Here is an 18,971-nt window from a genome sequence, read left to right as displayed (position 1 = left end):
GCTGGATCTGTTTCTTCAACTTGTCCTGACGATGAACCACACTGGTTGGTTCGAAACACGTTGACAAATGATGTCTCATGTGATCTTCGCCAATTTTTTTTTTGTAAACCCTTTGATTTTTAAAAACCTCGATACTTAGGGGAAATTAGTGAATGATTAGGGAAATATGTAAAGGGGAGTTAGTTATTTAACCTTATTTTTGCTTGAACTACATCAAGTAAAATGTCTGCCTTACACTTGTGATAAAAGTAAAGGTTAACACATTTAGAAGGATTTTTCATCACAAGTATCGTTCTGCAACATCATCTACCTACCCTACCTACTTTAGCCTGACATTTTTGCTTCTTTATTAGGGTGCACTTAGACTGGCAAACCCTTATCACAATTTTTCTTTTACATATGGAAGTCTATCAAAATCTAGCCTTATTACATCCAAGGGATCAGTTTAAATTGTTGAGCTCCTTTTATTTACTCTACCTATCTACTTATCTTCCAAGATTACACTGTTTGGTTAGATATTTATTCTCTATTTCTACAACATGAAATTGAAAAATGAATGAGCCAAGTTTAAACAATTTGACTTCTTCATCAATTGTGGCATAGGTTCAACAAATTGCACACAATTGTTTATTACAGAAAATGAAATAGTAGTGGCATTTAGACTTGCACACTTTCCTGGTCTATTTTTGTTTGGGGTTAATTTCTTCTCATTTTTTGACCATTTTATTCTTTTCACCCTTTGATTATTCTTTTAAGGTATACCCTCTTTACATTTTTTAATTTTTAATTTTTATTTTTTGACGATATGGAAAACCTTTGCAACAAGAAAAGGTATGAACATATTACAGAGCTCATCAAGTCAATCATGAAATATGACACCTATTGGTATAGGAGCATAACACTTCTCATGTTTTCAGTCACCCATCAGCCAGTCTGAGCCCCCTTAGCCCGGACTGTGCCTTGCTCGGCTAGCACTGTGCATTTCTGAAATGAAGTCTCTCCCTTCCCTACAGAAATTGCACAAGCCTGGCCAAGCAATGACCTCCAGGCTTGCATTGCGCAATTCTTGGAGGCAGTATCCTGCTAGCCCCAGAAACTATGCAATGCAGTTTGTTGATTGCATGTCACTGCTAACTAAAATTGTGCATTACACAGTTTCAGTCCTCAGCAGGGTAGTCTGGACTATGCATTATGCAGTTCCAGTAGTTAGTTAGCCTCCTGACAGCTCGAACTATGCCTTGCGTAGTTTTGGCAGTTAGTCTCTCGACCTCCTGGTGTAAATTGCAAAACCTTCATGATCAATCACATAGGTATGTTTCAAGTTGGTCCTCAAGTTTGTTTTGGTTTTCAACTGACAGATTTCTTGCCATGAGTGTTTCTATGCCTCTAGGAATCATAGTTTTTCATCTATCTCTTAGAAGCACAAGTACAATGGTCTTCAGGAGAGTAGAGTCAAAGCACACCGTTAACAGCACAACGTGGGTTGCAGCCAAGCAAGTGTTTATGAGCTTGCCTACCTATGAAGACATCAAGTTATTCATGGACAAGGATATCGAGATCATTGGCAACGACATCACAGCGAGCAGCGCCATCAATTGCAGGAGACAGTAGCACACCTACACACAACGAATGCAGGAAGAAGGTTATTGACAACATAGAGGCATAGAAAAGCTACATGTTCAAAGCATATCCACTCATGACGAGAGCAGATTTGGAGATTGAGGCTATGAGGTGACAATGTGACATGAATGTCTCACGAAGGCAAAGAATAGAACAGATAAGGAGTTGCATGTGTTGAAGCAGCAACTCAAGGAATAACAAGAGCTTCATAGACGACAAAATGAGTTGTAACAGGAATAGGTACAGCACGGGGCGCAACATGCACAGACGGATGAAACTGCGCCCATACAAGTTATAGATCCATCCCAGCAGCTGGCACAAAGAAGAAAAGTTGAGTAGTGTTGTTGAGCAAGGGAATTCAGTGGCACACTCACTGAGGTGAAGACAAGAAGGAAGTCCGACTGGAGCTAAACATGTATTTTGACAAGTTGATGTGCACAACCACCATCACAGGTTTGGAGATCAGCACATACACTATGAATGAATATGTTGCCGGTCCAGTCGCATCCAGGATGACCATGCACATGCTATCAGACGATTTCGACGAAGGAGCCATATGAGTGTACTCGGATGCAATGAAGGCAAGATTTCGCTTCAGAAAGATGTCACCATTGAGCGCACATACACCATCACGGATGACCAATCTTGGCATCAATTTTCCACCATCGACCATCACAAGGATGTCAAAGAGTTGGTCTCACCACAATGGTCCGAGTGTCAGTGATGTCTTGCATGGCTTGCTTAAGCCATTTTATCTCACATGGGTACATGTGCATTTTAATGTAACATCTTTTCAAGTGGAAGTTCAAGTGTCGATAGTTGGATGTAATAGTCATAGAGTAGATGAAGGGTTATGAGGGTAGATGAACTTTCACAAAGGGGAATGTCAAGGGCCACCCCACCCTTTGCTATAAATAGTCCCTCATAACTCATTTTATAGGATTTTGGTCAGCCAAGATTTCAATAAGAATATCTTAGAGAGAGCTTGGACAGTATTGTAATGTGCCTTGGCTTCTCCACTACGCAGAGCTAGTATATCTCTCTAGAGGATCAGGAATTTGTGGCTATAACGTTCCACTATCAGAACTAGTGGTTGGAGATGGATGTATTATATGACTGGAATGTACACTTGTTAATATAATAAAGCCAACATGTTTCATGCATTTTTCATATTGTATTCCATCTATCTTGCTTACTCTAAATCGTATATGTATCTGTTTGCTTATGCATGCATGTATGGACTATTCTGTATAAGTATGTATGAATCTTACTGAAATGTGTTGATTGATTTAACCATCATTTTGGATTGTTATCTAACTTGCTTTCCAGCTAGTGATGCATATTTTCTCGTGTGTTCCCTTCGAAGCCATGTACTATTACAGGTTTCCAAGGGGCACACTCACCCAACTTTCCATGTCTTAGAACTATTCATACATCTTCATTGTCTTGCTGTAGCTATCACACCCTTGCTACTAGCAGGGACATCTTACTTGCCTCTGTGCGAAATCATGGTCAAAGCATTAACGTACGACCCATTGCTAGGACTCTAATGCCAAATGGTCTAAGGTCTAATTGGGACTTCTTACCAGGGAGATCCCTTAACATGTTGGCGCGTCTAGCACCGTCAACATTTCTGGAGCTAGAAGGAGGGCTAGATGACAAGATGTGTACTCTCATCTTGTTTTGAATGTTTACATATCTATCATGGATTCTTGCACTCTCCTCCCTCCATGATGTTTTTCAAATGTCAAATTTGTCACCATTACAAGGGAGTTTTTTGATCTCTTGTCCACATACACATATGATGGTGAAGGCGAAGTGGCCTGGCCTAATTTCTTACATGACTTCCTTGCTGTTGTATCTCTGAGATGATAATGGTCAGCTATCATGCCAGGGAATATAAGATATTTGTTTTGGGAGTTTTGTTTTAATTTGGAGGACCAATGTATGAGACAGATTTAAAACAGTGAGGCTTAACCTTTTGAATAATATTAATATCTAAATAGAGGGCTACTATTAAAATTCACACATTGATTTTAGCTTGTAAGATGGTGGTGAGAAGAAACAAACAAATGATATGATTATCACAGTCTTCAGATTGAAAATTAAATAATCATAAGTATGAAACCTTTAATCTATGTTCAGAAGGTTTAATAGAATATGCTTAAGATTACGAAAGATGTTGATGATTTATTGATTTAGAGGGAATTAATTAAACAAACAGTTCATTAATTCATTCTCTTTATAGATTATCACTTTAGAAGCTTATAGGAATAGATTGAAACCCAATTATTCCTACCTAGTTATCTCTGTAAGACATAAGAATATGAAGAAAAACATAATAAATAATACTGGAAAAACTTACAGGAAACACAAAACTGTGTAAATCAGAATTCAGAATCCTTTGCTTTTATATTAATGATCCAGAAAAGTCAAGTACATTTGAGGCTTAAAAATGCTTCTTCATCAATGCAATCCTTGATAACTCGTGAAGAGAGTTATTTATACAACAGTAGAACTGAGAAAATATCCTAAACTATTTTTACTAAAACAGATTATTACGAAATCAAAAATAAAAACTGTTAGTTGATCTGACACTATTTTGGTGTTGAGGTGTTGATGGCTATCGCTAGAAAAATTGAAAACTATTGAAGCTAGTTGATTGTTCCTCCAAAAACTGAATGTCGTTCAATTACCTTCTAGTCGAGTAAATTTGTCAATTCCTCCCAGCATTTCTTATCTGGGATAGAAATCTTGGTTACCCTCCTGTAAACTTCATCCATATCTGTATATTTAGTAAAAGTGGGTTTTACTAAAAATATGTGTTTGATTTCATCCAAGATGAAGAAGGTATCTCTAAGCGCATTTACTATAAGTGTTGTTGTTTCTGCACCTCTGATGTTTGAAACTAAAGCTACATGTTTTCCCACCTTTGTCAGCCTCTGAACATAATCCTCAATCGGCAACAATTTATCATTAATCACTAGCATGGAGGGTAAACCCTTGTTGGTCAAGGGTTCTATCCTGCTGAAAAACCTTTGGACTATGGTATTGACATTGTTGCTCTTTTCCTATAGCTGAAGGATGAGATTTTTCTTGGTGATGATCTTCTTTACCTCCAATATAGTTATTGTTCTGTCACTTGTTCCTAATTCCTCAAGTTCATAGATGTCTTTGGAGTTTAGGAACTTGATTATATCAGATGCAACTTCTGGCATATCCTCAAGCTCTTTGGTAGTGGTTTCAACTTCTTCCTGGGCTTTCTCTAAGATATTTTTCTGATCAAATACTATCTTGATATAGGGCCAAATATCCTTGATTGATTCTATAATTTCTTCCCACAAAATTTCCTTTGCTAAACCCAATTTGTTTCCAATGAAAGATTCCTTGAGTTCCCTTTGTAGTACTTCAATCTGACCTTTGACTCTATTCAACTCAACTGCATGTGAATTGTCTGCTACTGACTTCATAAGCTGTAACTCCTTGAGTTCATGTTTCAGTTTCTTAATTTCTCCTGTCTGGATAAACAAGTTCTGAACAGCTTCAGCAAGCTGTTCAACTCCTTCTGTTGTACCTGTAGTCGATGTTGTAGTTGAAATGGAAACTTTGGTGGTGGGAATTGTTGTAAGGGGGACCATATCCATCTGAGTTTGAGCCTTGTTAACAAATTCCTCTTTTTGTTTGACCAGTTTCTCCATATGCTCCTCCATTTGTTTGATCAGCAGATTTTGTTCTATGATGAGCTTCATCATGTCCGACTTCTGAGTTTCTACCCTGGTGTTACAGATGAATATACCAACTTGGGCTTTCAGTTTGAATTTTGATTTCTTCTTTGTAGCCAAAAATTGCACTTCATTTGAATTTAACCTCTACCTTATATATTCCAGTGAAAATATTCTGATAGGCAGGTACTTGGGTAATTTGTAGAGTGGAAGCTCACAACCATAAACCCTGATCTCTGTATAGTTTTGGTAGCAATACCAATCCCCTGTTGCAGCTTGATCAGCCAACTGTAATACTTTGACAATCTCCTCACTGGTCCTTGGTACTAGAGTGCTACTCATAAGACTGATAGCTAGATGAATAAACAGTTTTATGAACTATTTATATGTAAATTATTCTTTCTCCTTCATCCCCATTAAAGTCAAGAATATCATTTATTGTTGATTTCCTTCCTCATCTAGCTTCTGTAAAGAAAATGGGAATTTGTCTCCTTGAAAATATATAAAAGGTAAACAAGTATTCAATCATACTTGAATACTTGTTCAATATTAAACTAGACAAATTTCTCATGTATGCCTTCAACTATGAACTGACAGAAATCATAAATCATAGTCGGTTTAGAATTAGCATAAAAGATGGATAAGAAACCAAGGATGGCTTCATTGACATATTAATCAAATTTATAACCAAGCAGATAGGAAAAAATTGTGTTTATTTGCTTGGTTCTATTAGGGAACATGGCTGAATCATAAAGAGGGTTTCTTTTAGGTAGAGGACTATCAATAGCTAGAAAGAGTTCAAGGGTCTAGGGTCTTTTAGTAAAGTCTATTTTTTGATAGTCTTCTATCATTTTTTCGTAGGAAAAAGGATGGGTTGGTGTAGTAGCAGGGGCCTGCAACCTTTTTTCAATGGAATCAGAATTAATTGAATAGAGGATTTCTCTTGTGGGTGAAATAATATCTCTTTGGTTGGGATCATAAGATTCATGGAATTTTCTTACAAATTCAGGTGCTCTGTGTATCTAAAGGAAAATATAGTGAGGCAATTGGGAATCCCAAAGTCTTATTTCATCTGTCTGGTCAATTAATTGATCTTCCATCCAACAATAGGTTTCATATAAATCAAATTGAGAAGAAGTCTCAATGATTTTACAATATTTTTCGACTAATGGGGTATGATGGAAGTCGACCTGTGGATGAATTAGAGGATTTGGGACTTATGCAAGTTCTTTTCTCTTGGGAGGCATTTTGTCAAACAAATTGTAGACTGAAAATGACATAAATCGGTCTGAAAGAGAGTGATTACAGTAAAAACAGATAACTGACAAAATAGGTAGGTGGACCTGGATGTCGGCTTCCTGAATAGGACAAATAATTACTTAATGTCAGACAGTGGTCGAACAATAGGCAAGAAAACTTCAGTGATCAGTTTAGTTGCAGGAATGGGCTATGTAATAGTTATCATGAATTAATAGGGTTTATAAATGAAAAAAAAAGGTGCAGGGGTGGAAATGAATGTTTGAATTTTTCATTAATAACCCAACATGATTAATCAATGGGTCTTTGAATCATAGATTCATGGGAGTGACATTGAATGGATAATAGATAGGCAAAAGTTGATTAGACGGTAGGAATGAGGTGGAGCGTGACGTGGAGCGGCGGTAAATGGTTACTTGATATACCAGATTCAGGGGTAAGGTGAGGCGGTAAGTAGTTTTAGGATTTTAAGTCTCGAAACACTAAAAAGTCGAAAAGGCTGTTTATGTCAGTGGTATTGGAAACTGCCCATTTTGGAAAGCCCCGCCCCCCCGGCCGATAAAGTTCGGACGGTGAATGAGGGTCGAGGAGGGACGTGGGCCATCAAATCTTGGGTGCGCACGCGAGATGAATGGTGACGCAGGGAGTATTTAACACATATGTGGAAGTAATGTTGGAGTCATGACTTTGAGGGCGGATGTGACAAGTGTAGGTTATGGTGAATAAATGGATGAATGGAAATATTTATGAAATAACATTGCAACTTTTAAAACTTTAGGTTAATTAAAACCCATCATTGAATGTATGTTTTTCCAATGTTACAGCTTAGGATAAAAACATTTGATGCTCCAATTACATTTCACATGTCTACCTACCCCTTTTACTCCTAACATTTTCACTTATTTTTCAGAGTGCATTTAAGCTAGCAACTCAACATTTCCTTTTTATGCCTAATCTACCTCTATCCCTTATTTCCTCCATTGGCTTAGTTTAAACTATTGAGCCAATTTTATTTGCTACCTTTTGCTACCTATTAACAAAAATTTAATACAAACCCAATCATGATTAAACTATATAACTATATTGTATAAACTAGTGCAACATTTTAAACAAACTGCACATAATTTTTATTTTGTAGAAGTAAACTAGACTAAAGTAGTGGCATTTAGATTTGCAGCACTTTTAGAGTTTATTGTTTTTTTTTTCTTTTCTTTCTAACCTAACATTTTATTTTTGCCTTCATTTTTTAGGGCATTTATTCTAACATTTTATTTGAAATGGAAATATTTATCAAAATATTTCCTAACATTTTTTATTCAATATTCTTTTTGTCGATATCCAAGCTTAACATTTTTTTGAAATATATTTTCATTTTTTGACTAATTGATTCTAACTTATCAAAACCAAAAAATGCTACAACATTGGCTCCAACTGGGGACTGCTTTCTCCTGTAGAATGCAGAGAACTTGCAGATCCATGTGCCTTCTCCTTGGGCTATGGAGTCTTTGTTGTAAAAATTCACACTGATAGCTTGAAAAGTAAAATAAACTGGATTTTTACAATGTTAGTAATGAAATCTACTTCAACTTCTCAGTACTGAATGTAATGTTTGAGAAACCTTCCATTAACAGGATAAGTGGAATACAACCCCTCAAGATTTTGTAGCACAAAAGTGTTGTTTCCCTTCACTTCAACAATTGCTAAAGGTCCAAACCACAAGTTGTCAAACTTGCCATGTTTTCCCTTATCTTCTCTTCTGGAATCCCATCTTAGAACTATAACACCTTCCTTGAAGTCCCTTTCCCTGGCTCTTTTATTAAACATGCTCTTCATCTTGCTCTGATATTTTTTCAATTTGTATTGAACTTCATCTCTGTTTTCATTTAGTTCAATAATTTGTTATTTTCCTTGAAAAATCACCAGGTTCATCTGTTGAATCCTGTAGGAATTTTAAAAGAGGGAAGGCCATATTGGTAGGGAAGATGGCATCTTTCCCATAGACTAACTGAAAAGGATATTTTCCAGTAGATCTCTTTAGAGTAATCCTGTTCACCCATACTACATAAATTAGGTGAAAATCCCAGCTCTTTTTATGATCTGTTAAAGTCTTTTTGATTACCTTCACCACACTTTTATTTGAGGATTCTTCAAGGCCATTACCTTGAGGGTAATATGGAGTTGAATGATGCAACAAAATATGATATTTCTGGCAAAACTCAATCATCTTGACAGTGGAAAATGTTGCTACATTATCAGTAACAATTTGAATTGGGCAACCAAATCTAGATAAGATGTTTTCTTCAATGAATTTGATTACTACTGAATCAGTAGCATTTATTATTGGGATTGCTTCCACCCATTTAGTGAAGTAGTCTATTGCAGTGAGGATCCATCTATGCTGATTACTTGAAGTTGGATGAATCTCTCCAATAAAATCTAATCCCCATTGTTGAAAAGGTGTTGAAACTATAGTTGGGATCAATTGAAGAGTTGCTAATTTTTGCTTACAAGCAAACATTTGACAAGGCACACAACTTCTGACCTTTTCTACTACTTGTAAGAACAGTGTAGGCCAATAAAGTCCTTCCCTTAATATATTATATGTTGTTTCTCTCCAAGCATAATGTCCTCCACAAAATCTTGTATGAAACTGGTCAATGATTCCTTCCATCTCTGATTCTATTAAATGCAATAGCAAAATATTATGTGGGTATTTCCAGTATAGATTTGCATTTATGATACAGTATTTGACTGCTTTCAATTTGAGAGTTTTACACTAACTTTTGGAGAATGCTGCCGGACATTCAAAATGGATCAAGAAATTTACATTGTACTCATACCAATTTGATACAAAAATTATCATGAATGTGTATGGGGTTGATCTGATCTGAAGGTAAAGGTTCTTGTAGATTATTTTCTTCAGGGTGAAGGGAAGGTTCTTGTGGATTCTCCCCTTCTGCAAGAACAAAATGTTCTTGTGTATTCTTCTTATCTGAACTTTCATAAGGTTCTTGTGGATTATTCTCATTCAAATTTTGGGAACGTTCTTGTGGATTCTTCCCTTGTACTTCCAAAACAGGATTGATTCCAAGCACTTTACAGTTGGATTCAACTAGAAGCTTAGCTAATCCTTGACCCTTTAATAGCTTTTTGGTTTTGATAGTCAAATGAAACTCTAGAATTTGAGTGATCCATATACCTCTCTTCCCATTACACTGAGGCTGGGTTAAAACAATCTTCACAACATTGTTAGGAACATAAGCAGTAATGGGTGAATGTAGGACATACATCCTGAATGATTTCAGGGCTTGAATAAGAGCATAGGCTTGATTCTCAATTATGTCACACTTAAGCTCGACATCTCTCATAATTACTAAAAAAGGCTATGGATTGGTCATGGGAATCTTTATTCTTTTGTAATAAAATAGTAACAAGGGTTGTTTTTGAGGCAAAGGAAAAGATACTGAATGGTTTGGTATAATAAGAGCTAGCCAAGATTGGAGCTTCAGAGATAGCCTTCTTGATCTGATCAAATGCATATCTGGAAGAGCTAGTCCTTTTAACTTCATGGTCCTTTCGAAGCATATCAATTATGTCTTTTACAATTTTAGCATAATTAGGGATGAATCTCCTTAAAAAATTAATCTTGCCTAGAAAAGCTTGAATCTCCTTCTTATTTCTATGTAAGGACATAGTTTTAATGGCAGATACACGTTTGGGATCAATCACCACTCTTTCCTTTGAGATTACATGACCTAGAAATTTTCCTTCTTTGATAGCAAAGAGAGACTTTTTTGGATTTAGTGATATCCCGAATTTCCTACACCTGTCAAAAACCTTCCTCAAATGCTTAAGATGTTTTTGATCAGAATTAGAAAGAAAAAGTTATGTCATTAAGATAAATGACTACAAATTTATTTACCTGACCCACAAAAGCTATGTCCATATCTCTCTGAAATGTTGCTCCAACATTAGATAAGCCAAAGGGCATTCTAGAGTACATAAATGTACCCTAGGGTGTAGTAAAGGTTGTCTTCTCTTTGTCTGCTAGATCAACATTTACCTAATTATAACCTGAAGAACCATCAAGCATAGAAAGTCTTTGTGCTCTTGAAACCATTTGAAGTAACTGATCCATTTTGGGTAAAGGGTAGTTATCTTTTAGTGATTCTTTGTTCAAATTTCTAAAATCCGCACAGTCTGATTTCTCCATTCTTCTTCCTAACAAGAACTAAATTAGTGACCCAATTAGAATACCTAAGAGGGAGAATGATCTGGGAATCTAGCATTTTCTTAGTTTCCTTTTCTATAGTTGGTAGAAGATCAGGATTAATCCTCCTACGTTTCTATTGATAAGGTTTTTCTTCTAGTTTTAAAGGAACCTTATGTTGTATCAATGAAGTGTCATAAGTCTTTAGATTAGTGTAAGTCCATGCAAAAACATCTTTGTAATTTTCAAGTAACTCAAGGTATTGAGTTTTGATTTTAGGATCTAGAGATGCACAAATTTTGATGTTTTTAATATCATCAATTGTTCCAATGTTAATTTTCTCTATGTCATCTGATGAAGAAATTGACTGTGGGTTTTTGAGTACATCATTTTGATCAAACAACTTCTCTAAAGGAATCAAACCTTTGGGAATGAAATTTTTAGATAATATAATGATATCATGATCAACAACTTTTGAATTGAATTTTGCAGTGTCATTTTCATTTGTATTTTCATTTTTTTCTGTTCTATCTTCATCAATTTGTAGAACTGAAAATTCATCTATAACCTTTAGAAAATATTTCAAGTGTTCATCATCTTCAAATATCTGCTAGTATTTGAGATTATCTGGGATGGATGGTATATATTTGACTTGTATTTGATAGAGTACATTAGTTTGATCATGAATTTTAAAGGAACTAGCAAAAATAACCAAGGAATCTGCATGAATATTCTAATCTCTTGGATTATATGTCAAATTAAAAGCATTAAAGAAATTATCAACTGAATTCCAAACTTCATTTCGGTAAGACCTAAGCCTAGGATGCTTGGTCTGGAAAATATTTCTTACTTGTTTGACAATAAGTTCTGAGTTAGTAAAAACACTTAAGTTTTGAACCTTTAAACTTTTGGCTAATTGTAGTCCTAAAAGGAAAGCTTCATATTCAACCACATTATTTATAACTTCGAAGTCAAGTTTGCATGATTGGGTAATATTTTATTTTTCTTGTGAGATTAAAACTATCCCAACTCCTGCTCCATGTTTTTTACAAGAACCATCAAAGAATAGTTTCCATACATCAGTTTGATTTGGTACAAGAATTTGAATTACATCTTCAATTTTAATTTGAGTTTCATGTGTTTGGTTTGAAGAGAGTTGAAAACAACCAAAATCTTGATCAATTTCATAAATGGGATGGTTCCTTGGTTGGTTTGTTTTGGAAATAGTGTGCACAAATCTCACCTCTCTATATAACCTTAGTTATTCCCCCCCATAAACTAGAACAGTGGCATAAGACATATCCATCTGAAGAGTTCCCCCTAATTTGGCACAACAAGACCTAGAAAGGAGCATTCCAAATTTGGGAGGGATATTTATGACAACTATATCAAGCACCACACTTTTCACTAGAATTTGGGCAAGGGTGACTACTAGATCCTTAATCAATCCTAAGCAAGGAATCCTTTTGGAATCAAAAGTGTACAAATCATGATAGGATCTAGTTATGTCAAGTTTTAAATGGTCCATGATAGTTTTTGGCATGACGATATGTGATGCTCTAGAATCAAGCATACAATCGTATAACATGGAATCATTTGTCTTAAGAGTTACATAGAAAGGAGGCACTATTTCATTGATCATATCTGAACTAGGACCAAAAAAAATGCTGGTTTTTCATCTTGCAGACTAATGATATCACTTTCGGCATCAACTGAGGTGTTTTGTATCCATTTAAAGACTTGATTTTTATACCCAGGGTTTTTGGAAAGTTCTGAAAGTGGAATTGGGATTTTAACTCTTTCTAACTCCTTTTCAACATTAAATGTATTCAAAACATTATTTTCATTTTGAGTAGTATCAATTGACTGATTTAATGGTCGAATGATAGTGGTCTGAGTTTCAACAGCTTTGGTACGAGGTTCAATTATTGGAGTTTCCTTAGGAGGTCTACCAGGTCCAGGTCTAGGCCTTAGATCGTATCTTTTATTTAACTCTACAATTAGAAATTCAGAGAAGACATGATATTTAGAAACCTATGAGGATTCTGGATCTTCTTGAACCTATTTTTGTTGTGAGAGGGGAATAATAGCAGTTTGACCAGAAAAGGTATCCATATTATTAATATCTTTAGTGATAGTCATAGTATTGTCATCAGGCTGTTGATCATCTATCAGTAAAGGAGTTGGAACCTGTTGATCATTACTAGGTCTATGAAGAATTTGTAATTGTGGATTTCTTTTATACTGACCTTGATTTTGATTTTGGGGTCTAGTAACTATTTGTTGAACTATCCTAGGTTGAGTCTCAATCTTGGAAATCCTATTGGACAAATTTCTAAGAAGTGAAGTTATTTCATCTATTTTAGAATCTTCATTTTTAGTTTTAAAGGAAGTAGAGGCCTCTAGATTAATTTTAAGTTTTCCCTGTGTCTTTTCCTCTTTAGCCTTTAAAGCATGGTAAATTTTAGGGGCGAATTTTAGCCCAAGAGCGAAATTTAAGGGGTTTTTCATTTTAGAGGGGTGAAATTTTTATAAAACACCCATTTCATATAGTTAGCCCAACTTTTATTTAAAAAATAATTATTTTTTTCATTTTAACCCAAAAAGAAAGGGGTAGATAAACTATGAAAACGCTCATTTGACCCAATTTGCCTAGTTTAGGAGGTTATATTCCACTACAATCGCCCGATGTTCTGCTTTGCAATGTGAAATTCATTTTCAATAGCTTATTTTCTGGTTTAGGAGGTGGTTTGGGAGGTTGTATTTGGTCCCAATAGCCCTAATTTGGGAGGTGGTTTGGGAGGTTGTATTTGGTCCCAATATCCCTAATTTCTTTTGTGAATGGCTCCCTGTGAATGGCTCCGTGTTTTCAAATCTGGTTTTCATCAATGGCAAGGGTGTACATAATTAAAAATATAAATAAAGTGAAGGTATGGTAAATAAATAAAACTTGTTTTTATACTTACTCCAAAGGTATGGTAAATAAATAAAAGTTTAAATAAGCTAGAGGTATGGTAAATAAATAAAACCTCTTTTTATATTTAGTCCATAACCCTCTTTCTATTTAAGAAGGCTCAAAAAAGAGGTTTTATTTAAGTGAATCCTATGGGCCAAATACCATATTTATAAAATAGGTATGGTAAATTAATAAAAATATAAATAAACGAGAGGTATGGTAAATAAATAAAACGTTTTTTTATATTTACTCCATAAGTCACCTTATATTTATGAACACTCAAAAAATGCGTTATATTTAGCTGAAGCCTATGGGCCAAATACCATGGGCCAAATTATTATTAATACCATGCAAAAGACATTGTTAACCCTAATATTAGTATTAATAAAAATAAATATGGCACATGGTATTGACCCATGGTCTTCAGGTGGAATGTAGCTTATTTAAAGGGGGGAATTAAACCAACATATGGCCCATAGGCTTCAAATACCATGGGCCAAATTATTATTAACACCATGCAAAAGACATTGTTAACCCTAATATTAGTATTAATAAAAATAAATATGGCACATGGTATTGACCCATGGTCTTCAGGTGGAATGTAGCTTATTTAAAGGGGGGAATTAAACCAACATAGATCAATATTTACTCTCAATCTAATAAGAGGGATCAAATATCGTGATATGCAAACTAGCATAGAGTGAAAAAATATTTGATCCCTCTCGGGGATTGGTAGATGAAGAGTAAAAATGGATCTTGTAATTTAATTTCACTTAAACATTTTAACTCGGTTAAAACAAAAAATAAAAATAAAAATCAATTGTTAATTTTATTAATCTTTATAAATTATTAATAGTAATTTTTAAGCTTGAGGTTTATGATAACCCATGGTATTGACCTATGGTAATACCATGGTATTGACCTATGGTAATACCATGGTATTGATGTGAGCATAGAATATTTAAATGGGAAATTCTATCATCTTAGATCCATCTTAACTACCAAGTGCTGAGAGGGATAAATAGATTTCATTCCTCTAAGAGTTTGGTAGATGTGGAGTTAAGATGGATATAGGTTGGTTTTTATGATAATGAAGATATTAAATAGACTTAGGAAATTATATTATAAAAAACATGTTAAGGTGAATGGTTAAGGCTACATTTAGTCACTTCACAAAATTTAATAAAAAATACCAATATCTCCATTAATATTGGTTTTTCTGATTTAACAAAAAAAAATAAAACAGTGAAATCTCATCACTCTTTCCGCATCAACCTCGCAGAAGAGAGATAGTCGCTGCCCAGATTTCCCACCATTTTTCAAATGTTATCAATATGATATCTTCATGAAAAAGTTAAGGTACTGATGTTGAATTAGTTGTTTGGAAAATATGTTGGTTTGTACAACCTTTCATCTTCTCTGTTATTCTTAGTGAATTATTCTAATAAGCAATTTAGATTGGGAGAGACATAATTTAATTTTATTATTTAATTGAAGATTTCCAATTAAAATAACAATAAATCTACATTTATATATTTATACATTGATTGGAAGGCTTCATATAATGGTCACTTCTTTCCATTAGATCCCCTTCAGGCCTTTGGGATACCTACTACTTTCTTACATTATATAGTTGGGGCTTGCTTCTTGTTGGTGTGTTGGGGTAAACAAGCTTGATGTGTTTTTTTTTATCTCATAGTTGGAGTCTATGGAATAAGAAAGAAATTTGATTTTCATTTTCTCATCCTGATAGGTAAATGTTTGTAGATGAAGATTCCATTTTAGCAACTATGTCACAAGGAAATTCTATATATTTTGTGGTTGCTCAATACAAAATCAAGCAATTTTTTTTTAAACTCAACATTGGTTGCATTTAGGAGAAAAGAGTTGTCTCCATGTCTTCTTCAAGTAAGAAAGTTGTATGGTCCAACGATCTTGCCATATGATTGTTGATAGCTAGGTCACGGTACAAGGCTATCTTTGATGATGAAGCAATAGTAGTAGCTTGGTGGTGGGGATGATTTGGAAAGTTAAATCTTCAATGAAATCCATGATTTTTATGTGGTTGTCCCTAACAAATAATGTTTTTATGTGAGAGGTTCTACAAAATAGGGCAAGATAAGGTCATGGAATTTATACTCTATGAAAATGTGAAGGGGAAACAATAGACCATGTGATGGTGTTCATTTGTATTTTTTCTCAGGAGGTATGGGGTGCTATTCTCCCCTTATTTGAGGATAGGGTACTTGGAAGGAGGCTTCCTTGTTGGATTGTTTGATGATATAGCACTCAAATAACATAGATCATTGCCCCTAATTGCCTCTAGAGCCATTTGGACATGAAAGAAGGAATAAAAAGTTTGTAGTGTTACAGGCAAAAGTGTCTATATAGAACTGCTCTATCCCACTAAGGTGTGACAGCTGCCTTAGAAACAAACAGATAAAAGCTACTTTCGTTTTTCCTTTATGAATTATAGATAGAGAGGAACAGAAAGACCAACCTCTGTCTTTCGCTAATCTCCTGATTTGATTCCTCTCTTCTTTGATAGTCTTCAGCTACCTGCTCCCTTGCACGCCCAGCTTCACAAAGTACCTGTAAGGTCATAGAAGCATAACACTATACAAAGACATGGATCTATAATTATAAACAATCTAGGATCATATGTAAATTGACCATACAAATGTAGCAAGCATCATTGACACAAAAGCATGGAGGAAAACTCAAATAGATTTTATTGATAAACAAGAAAAGAGCCAAGAGGAGTTACAACCCGTTGTTCTGACCCAACATCATCCTCCCAGCAAAGAAGCCCCCCTTCACCTCAAACAAAGCTTAGATCACCCAACAATCTGATGTTTGTCTTAGGAAACCAACAACAATTCCTTACAATATGCAAAATTCCAGCCTCTGGATCTCTGGGATGAGGGATCCATATATAGATATTTGTAAGGGGGATGAGTCAGCTTGTGATTTGATTAGTGTCTTCTCTCTGATAGTTCTTGCTTCCACTTGGAGACTGATGGCCACTTACTCATCCTTGGTCGAATTCAGTGAGGCAAGTGTCACAGGAGAAGATTCTGGAAGCTTCCATTGCCTCTCCACCTCGCGGAATGACACTGCCATTTGTCATTTCTCACCCATCGCACCCCACAGAAGGGACTTTTGAAATGCAACGCACCCTCACAGAGTATTTGGGTGAGATGCAACGCACTTAGCCAGTGGAGCAGCTGCAATGATCCTGTTTTGACCAATTCTGAGCAGTTTCTCATGGAGAACTTATGGGAGAAGCTGTAATCTGTTGACCTTGTACCTTTAGGGGTTAGAACAACACTTTTAGGGACTTAGGAGCCCTTGGTTTATGGAAATTTCATGCTTGGGGTTGTAGGGCCAAAAAATGTCTATAACAATTGCCCCCTAAAGTATGAGGTCGTTAATCTTTTGATGTCGGGTGAAATACTTTATTATGAGGATCCGAAGTTCTTTCAATGCTGGGAGGAGACCTGTAATAAGATACAATACAATACATTATCTTCATACTATTTTCATGATCTAGCTAAGGCGGGCATTCCCATGCTTAGCTTTATAAATTCATTTTCATGTACATAGGACAGACAATCGTCTGAGTGTAGACTGATGATTCTGATAGAGCCATCATCCTTTTGAGTGGATGATTATCTGTGTAGCAATGATGTACATTTAATGTCTTTATTTCCCCGAATATATATCGCAGCCCGGATGGATGAAACTAGATCTGGGGTCTTCAATCTCGTCCGATCTTCACTCGAAGTACAAGTCGATCCATGTGAGAAATGTTCTGAAGTTGAACATGGAAAGACATCGCTTGATTACCAGTCAATGATGTAAACTGTTAACAAGCGTGAGAGGAATCATCGATAATGATAATCATCCTCAAGGTACTGTAGTAAAATTCACGTGGTGTGAATAAAGGACTTGGCGTCGAACAGCACGGAAAATCTTTCGGTCGAAGGCCATTGATGTAAACCTATCGCTGGAAGTGAGAAACTTGCCATTGAGGTATGCAAGCTTCAAAGTACTGAATGGGGTGTTCCTAGATCAACTTCTTGGATAATGAGCTGATGTCGACAAGAAGTGATCCGTCACAGGAGGGCCTTAATGAATCCCACATCAATGACACGGAACAGAGAAAATGATTTTAATGTAGGTGAAAACGATCTGGTGATATAAGGTTCAGGGTGGCGGTCATGAAAGAATGGAGTATAATGTATGGTAGTGGGTGAGACACAAGTGAATTCACTGAATGACTTCTCTTGAACATATCGGCGACACTGATGTGATGGATTGGTAGCATTAACCCCAAATGTGGATGGTACGGCGTGACCATGGTGATGTGACCGGTGAATGAAACAACCCAACCCGACTCGGACATGGAGTGGAAGTGTCATGTTCAAGAGCGACTTGCTACCAACAAATTTTCTTCAAGTTTTCTTCCCAATTTTCCCCAGTCATTGCTGACCAGTACCTCTTTATTTTTGTCAAGCTTGAGGAGTATAACATATGCTTGTTCTATAATTTTCCCTTCGGGCAAACCCATCGCTATGTTTTAACGAGCCTAGAAATAGCGAAACTCGTTCTCGTCTATAGACAAGTTTGTCACTATTAATCTTTTTAACGAGTTTAACAACAAAGATAACTCGGTCCTTTTCAATTTTAGAGAGTCTGAAAAGGAACGTAAAGGTAACTCCAAAATTCCTTTTTCGTCATCTAATCCCTTAAGTCCGAAAAAGTATAAAACAATACAGAAGGGATGAATTTTCGACACTTTTAATGTGCCGAACAAAACAAGCGCTCGATCGTTTTGTGTAATAATCCCTCAGGTCCAAAAAGATTAAAATCTAGAGGAGGGATAGCACTTCCTGTCCCTTTAACGAGCTGGAGAGGCCAATGGCTCGGCAATCTTTTCATATTTTACGAGTCAGTTGAAAAGAGCTTAAAGGAGACTCGTCTTTTGAGGAACGAGTGATAAAACGGGTAGCAGCTGATTCTAGGTAAGGTTTGGAATTTTCCAATCACGGCAGTGTCACAAGGATGGCTAGTGAAATTACTCTTTGCAGATGTTCCTCAAAATGGGTAAACAATCAAATGGAGGTGAATGATCGGCCAATGAAAAAGTGGAGGTGACGGTGCAAACACAACCAAGGCTTTAATGGATGAAGTACTACATTCA

At 35.7% G+C, this 18,971-nt stretch overlaps 1 pseudogene; it reads left to right on the top strand.

Annotated features, from left to right (window-relative positions):
- The first annotated feature begins 6,975 nt into the window (after positions 1–6,975).
- The window catches only part of LOC149202443 (uncharacterized), a 107,353-nt pseudogene continuing 95,357 nt past the window's right edge, over positions 6,976–18,971 (top strand).

The sequence above is a fragment of the Pinus tabuliformis genome, chromosome 2_1 (assembly GCF_031772625.1).
Source record: "Pinus tabuliformis cultivar Carrire ecotype Pingquan chromosome 2_1, CPIR1, whole genome shotgun sequence".
Classification (NCBI taxonomy): Eukaryota; Viridiplantae; Streptophyta; class Pinopsida; order Pinales; family Pinaceae; genus Pinus; species Pinus tabuliformis.
The sequence above is the reverse complement of the archived record's forward strand: the minus strand, read 5'-3'. Positions and strand labels throughout refer to the sequence as shown.